Source organism: Lonchura striata, chromosome 2, assembly GCF_050655825.1.
Source record: "Lonchura striata isolate lonStrDom1 chromosome 2, ASM5065582v1, whole genome shotgun sequence".
NCBI lineage: Eukaryota > Metazoa > Chordata > Aves > Passeriformes > Estrildidae > Lonchura > Lonchura striata.
This window is the reverse complement of record NC_140704.1, coordinates 70166575-70172403: the sequence shown is the minus strand read 5'-3', so window position 1 is coordinate 70172403 and position 5829 is coordinate 70166575. Positions and strand designations below refer to the sequence as shown.

General features: G+C 49.2%; 1 protein-coding gene across 41 annotated transcripts in view; it reads right to left on the bottom strand.

Annotated features, from left to right (window-relative positions):
* The window catches only part of LOC110483451 (uncharacterized), a 425837-nt gene extending 420446 nt beyond the window's left edge, over positions 1 to 5391 (bottom strand). For 31 of the 41 annotated variants that reach the window (XR_014953366.1, XR_014953365.1, XR_014953353.1 and 28 more), the window contains exons 1-2: positions 2516 to 3348; positions 7 to 313 (exon numbers count right to left, since the gene is read on the bottom strand). The gene's annotated coding sequence lies outside the window, so the exon portion shown is untranslated. The other 10 variants (XR_014953360.1, XR_014953362.1, XM_085573589.1 and 7 more) reach the window with 10 other exon arrangements.
* Positions 5392 to 5829: the final 438 nt, after the last annotated feature.

Genomic DNA, 5829 nt, shown 5'->3' with positions numbered 1-5829 from the left:
GCATACCTCTCATCAGCTGCAGAACCTTGGTGTCACATGGCAATATAATCCAAATAGGTCTCAGCAGCATGTTCGACAATATCCACAAGTTTCAGCATGGGGCTTTTCCACTTCCCCTGGGAGACCATTAACCATTACTATGAATCCAAACAACTAAGATGTTCGGCATCTGTATGATCCAATTTGAATCATGTCAAGCAGCCCAGAGGAATCCCAAGCTCTATTCCACCATTCGAAGAGTAATGCAATATGGCACCCATCACAGACTGATGTTCTGGCAGCCATCCCATTTTCCCAACAATCATGTTGTGACCTGTTCAAATTTGAAGAAGAATTGTTAGTTCAGCACAGTAACTCTGCCACACCACTCGGGGACTAACATACAAATATAAAGTTACGTTCTTCTGAGTAATTTCAAACACAAATTTCTTCACAGACTTAGACACATCCTAAACTCAAAGCCTGGGGATGACATGTTGCTTTAAAAACATTGTGGGGCTGAAGTGTAATAGAAGAAGGTTTAAGAAAAAGCCTTTCATATATCTACAGATTGCAGAGTCTTACCTTCCAGAAAGCACTGAAGTGACAGGGAAAAAAGATAATAAAAAGGCTCTCCAACTGCCCTGGCAGGTATTTAAAAACTAATGAAGAGAGTAAGTCAATTTAAAAAAAACCCAAGTAGAAAAAATAAAACTCATCAACCCTTTTGAGGGAAACATATGTGATCTTCTCTGGCTCCTTAGCCCTGTTGAGTGTCTCCCCACAGCACCTCCAACAGCAGATGTGCTACTTCAGTTGGGACCTAAACTACGAGTGCCACTGATGGCATTTGGCCCCAGAAGAAGCCAAAGTAGCCAAATTCACATCAATCTTCTCCGGTAGTCTGTCTCTGCAATACCTTCAGGGGTGCAAAAAGCAAATTTTACTTAGGTTGGGAAGGGAACTATAAGGAATGGAGAGAAAAGTCTGAGTACTCTGCACAGGATGGAACAAGGACATGAAGAACAACATTGGGTCTGCCAAGATGGAGTGGGGGAAAGGGAAAAGAAGAAACTTCCACACTAAGGACAATGGAGAGGAACTAGAAGAAGCTTTTAGAGACTGGAAGATGCATGTACATAGAGACAAAGATGAGAAGAAAGGTGAAAGTGAACATTTGTGAACACGAATTACTGCTAGCTCTGTCTGCATAACTGGGTAACATGTATGTAGGGCAGCCCACAGAAGAATAAGTTTAGGAGAGAACAAGAAGAAGCTTTATGTTTGCTCCACATCAGGAGAAACAAAAGTTTCTACTCATGGAGGAAAGGAAAGATCCCGGCAAAAGGAGTTTTTCATGAGAAAGGCAAGCATAAATGCAGAAGAGTAGGTGGGAAGAGATTAAGGAGGAAGAGAATGAATAACAGTAAAAAGTAAAAAGTAAAAAGTAAAAAGTAAGATGTAGACTTCAGAAATTCTGAAATGGGTAGATCTAAGGAGAGAGGGGGACAATTAGGAAAATGGGACAAGAAAGCACAAGAAAGTAGAGGATTACGATGAAAAAAAGATAAAAATTGATGGTTATTACATTTCACAGAAAAAGAAGATGAGGAAATAATAAGGTACTAAATTGATCAAGACAATTAAGAAAAGTACAAAGAGTTTACAAGTAAGTTTTCTGGAGTTGCGATGCTTGCTCTAGAAAGCGTGAACCAAAAGGAATGGAACAAAACCCAAGGCAACTATCGCGTTTCCAAAGGGACGAAGGGAATTGCACTGAAGCCCAGCCGAGGAAGGGCCAGCCTGGGCTGACCCTTCCCACTCTCCCCTTTGCTACGATCAATGCAGTCGGAAGAACAAAGTCCTCCCTCTGGTCCGTCCCTCTTCTCCAAAAATTGTCTCTCGGCACTGCTGCGCACCTTGGCTCCTTGGGATGGTCCCACAGGAGCAACGTGTGACCCTCTGTGGTGTCTCGGGCCCCGCGACCCAAGCTGGCGCACGGCGGAGCGCCCACCTTGCCCCTGCTGCTCTGCCCTGCCCTGCCCTGCCCAGTCCCGCGGCCCCCACCAGCCCCCCACTCCCTGGCCAGGGCCGCCAGGACTCCCCACAATCCCATCAAGTTTTCCCGTCTTCGGCTTTTCTCTGTCCCAACTCTTAAAAACACAGCCCGATCCAGAAAGCCCTCCGAGTCCACTTCCCTCCCCACCAAAAAAAAAAAAAAAAAAAAAAAAAAAAAAAAAAAAAAAATTAAATCTCTAAAATAAAGCAGGCACTAGAAGGAGGCAAAGTGCCCCCCCCCCCCCCCGCCTTCCTCCCCCGCCCTGACTAATGTCCCCCAGCCCGCATTACGGGATTTCGGGCGGAATGACTGCCTTACCCTCCCCAAAAATACCTGCATGTGCTCCCAAAAGTACAAAGGAAAGGCTGGCCCGCAGACGCCTCCGTTGCGCTCCCAGACCCGGGCGCGGATGGCAGGGTGGAGGGGGGAGCGACGAGGGAGCCGGGAAAGAACAATAAACCCCAAGTCCAAACGTACCTTCTCCTTTCTCTAAACTGTGAAACCAGATTTCCTTAGAAGTCTACGGCGGGGCTCTTTGCTTTTAAGTGGCAGGAGAGCTCGAAGAAAGTTGAGCAAATCTCTTCCGATAAAGTTGCCGAAGATGAGTTAACCCGGGAGAGGCGAGGAAGAGATGGAGAGTTCATCCGAGTTTCTCCTTTTGTTCAAGTTGCCCGAGCAGACAAAGAGCCGGCAGCGGCGGCAGGTCCCCCGCGCCCCTGCTCCCCCCGCGGTCCGGGCGCCGCCGGGGTCCCGTACTGCCCTCGCCCCCCGCCTCCTCCCACCACCGCAACTTTCCGTCTGCTCCATCCCTCCTCAGCCCCGACCCCGGCTCCGGCGCAAAACTTCCCTCGAACTGAACCTCCCAGAAAAAGAAAACAATTTAATTCAAGGCGGGGGAGTGGGGGGTTGGAAAGGGAGAGAACCATCTCTCAAATCATTATTTCCGGTAGATGCACCTCTTTGTTTGGATTCCCCCGACTGTCAGTGAGGACAAGCCTCTGGGGATCTGCTTTCGGACAGCTTGATCTGCCGGAATGAGACGGGCAAACGCAGGACATAAAGAAAAATAACTTTAAAAGAAAGAAAAGGAGGGGAGAAAAGTAAATAGAAAACAATATAAAACTCCGGAGTTGCGAAACGAACCCGTTTTTCATGGACACGGGAAGTACATAAATAAACAACTGAAGGGGAATTTCGGATAACTGTTGGCTCTCCTCCCCTTCCCCTTCGCACTTTTCCAGAGAACGTAACAAAAAAAGCCCCCCGAAACCTCCTGGCCGCGGCTCCGTGCCGCCGCCGCCAGCTCCTGGCATCCCTACCTGTTGCGTAAAGCGCAAAGATGGGGCCGACCGTATCCGTCCCAAAGAAACCCAAGGGGAAGGAGGGGACCTCCGGCCCCCACGGCCCCTCCACCTGCCCTCCGGCAGCCCCCACGGGCACAGCCGGCACGGACGGCGCTGGCAGCCCCGGCGCGGCCCCGGCGGAACGCGCGGCCGCCCCGCGCCCGGCCCGGCCCCGCTCCGCCGGCGGCCGTCGGGGCGCCCGGCTCCCCGACCCAAGTTTGGCCAGGGGGGCCGGGGTGCTCCGAGACTAAAGGAGCGCGGAGCAGCCCTGCAACTCACCTTGGAGGGAGAGCGTGAGGCTGAAGAGACACCTTCCGCCTCAGTCCTCCTCCTCCTCCCCACCCCCTGGCCCTGTGGCGACGGCGGGGCCGTGGGACAGGCTCATGCTGGGGTCTGGGGCGATCAGCCCGCTAGCCCCGCCAAGGGTCCGCTCCCTGGAGCTAAACAAAAGCGGGGGGGAGCGGCCCTGCCGCCCCCGCGTCTCCTGCCTCCGATGTCCCTAACTTTTTGGTGCCCACCTAGCATCCCCGCGAGCCGGCCCCGCGCTCGGGAAGGACGGGGGAGCGCGGCGGTGCGCCCGGAGCGGGACCCCCACGTCGGGGCAGCGGGCCCGGGGCTGTCAGCAGGGCGGGAGCGCTGCCGGGAGGTGTCGCCTGGTGGGGGGGGCAGGACGCGGACCCGGTGCTCATTGTCTGTCCGAGGGTGTGCCCGTGGCAGGGCGGCGTGGAGGATGCCTGGGCGCCCGCAACACGAGCAGCGGTCTTGGGAGTTTGTGCACTCCCTGTGAACAGTGGACATGGATGCCAGAGGCTCCAGCCCTCAGTACCTTGCCTACCATGGCTGAAAGATGTGCCCAGTGCTGTTTACTTTATTTTCTTTTCTCTTTTTTGGTTTGTTTGTTTATTTTTGTGGTGATTCGGTTGGGAGTTTTTTTGTTGTTGTTTGGTTGGTTTGTTTTTTAGGGTGGTTTTTTTTTTGTCCTAGAAGCAAGTGGAACCTTGAAAAAGTTACTAGGAAATGGTAGTTAATAGCAGCCCACACCCTATATGGTAGGGCTAGTTTTTCAAAATCAGGTACCAGGGTGATCTCAAGATGCAGAATTTTTTTTAGAAGAAAGAAGGGGCACACTATTTAGCCTTTGGTTAAGTTGCCCTGTTGACAATCTCTACAGTCCCTGCTCACATATAACTCCTCCTATTTTCCTCCAGTTCATGTTCATTTCATGCCAACAACCCCCAACTTGTCCTTCTTTCAGTTCCTTTCCCCCTCCTGATCTTGCCTAGCTTTGAGACTTAGTCAAACCATTTCCTCCTACACAATGATGTCAGTCTCAATATTTTGTTCTTTAAAACATTTTGTAACTCCCTACTCAGAATCAACCTTTTTATCCTCGTGCCCCAAACTGCCCCCAACTCTTCCATTGCTGCCCATGATTTATGTTGCTCTCGAGCATTTTCTTCCTACATTCTGCTGCAATGTACATTGCTGTTGGTTTTCATTACAGATTTCTGTGATTAAATGATAATACATATAGTGTAATGCCTGGCATGAGAAGTGAAGCCTTGTCATCATTCTTTACCATTCACCTTCTTCAGCTCTTCTGCATTGAGTGCTCTGGAGCAAGTATCATAACACTTTTTAAATTTCCTCTTAAATTATTTTCTATGCACTGTTTCTCTCTTCCATCAATTTCTGACTTTTCACAGATTTTTATTCTCTCCAGCTACACTATTTCCATGGCTGTTTTGTCCATGTTTCTCTTTCCACCTCTGCATTTTGTTCCCTTAATCTTTTGGTTTTATGGTGGAAGCGGAATGTTGACTGCACCTTTCCTTACTTCCAACCCTATTTTCTCTGGTTTTCACATACACTCTCTTAGCAGGGCACAGTGAAGTCCAGCAGACATGTACTCCTCTGCTAACACATATATATATTTTTGCTGTGTTTCTTTCCCAAATGATTCCCAAATCCTCAGTAGACCACTGTTCTGTTGTTTGCTGGTTGTGCATTGTGGCACAAACAGCAAACATCTTACAAAGGGCTGCTCTTGGTGGCTTTCTCTGGAAAAACACAAATTGTACAAGCAGCTCCTTGTGTCATGGTATTTTGGCTTTGGCAGACATCAAGGACATGTTGCATAAAGGTATATCTTTCTGAGAATTTGTGAAGATGTTGACCCTGTGGTCTGCCAGCTGAGTTGGAGTTTGTGCAGCAGGTTATTATGATCATCCATGTGCCCTTTTCTTCCCTTAGAAGCTGGAGGCCAAAAGCTTCTAAAAAGATATCATAATATACATTGTAACTCTCTGATACTGGTGCTATTTAAACAAAGTATGTGTCTACCTTATTACTTCATTATGAGTGATAAAGGTTACTAATCATTGGATCAGAGGTCACCAGTTGCCTAAGGTCCCATAATCACGGATCATATTCAATACACATAAAGAG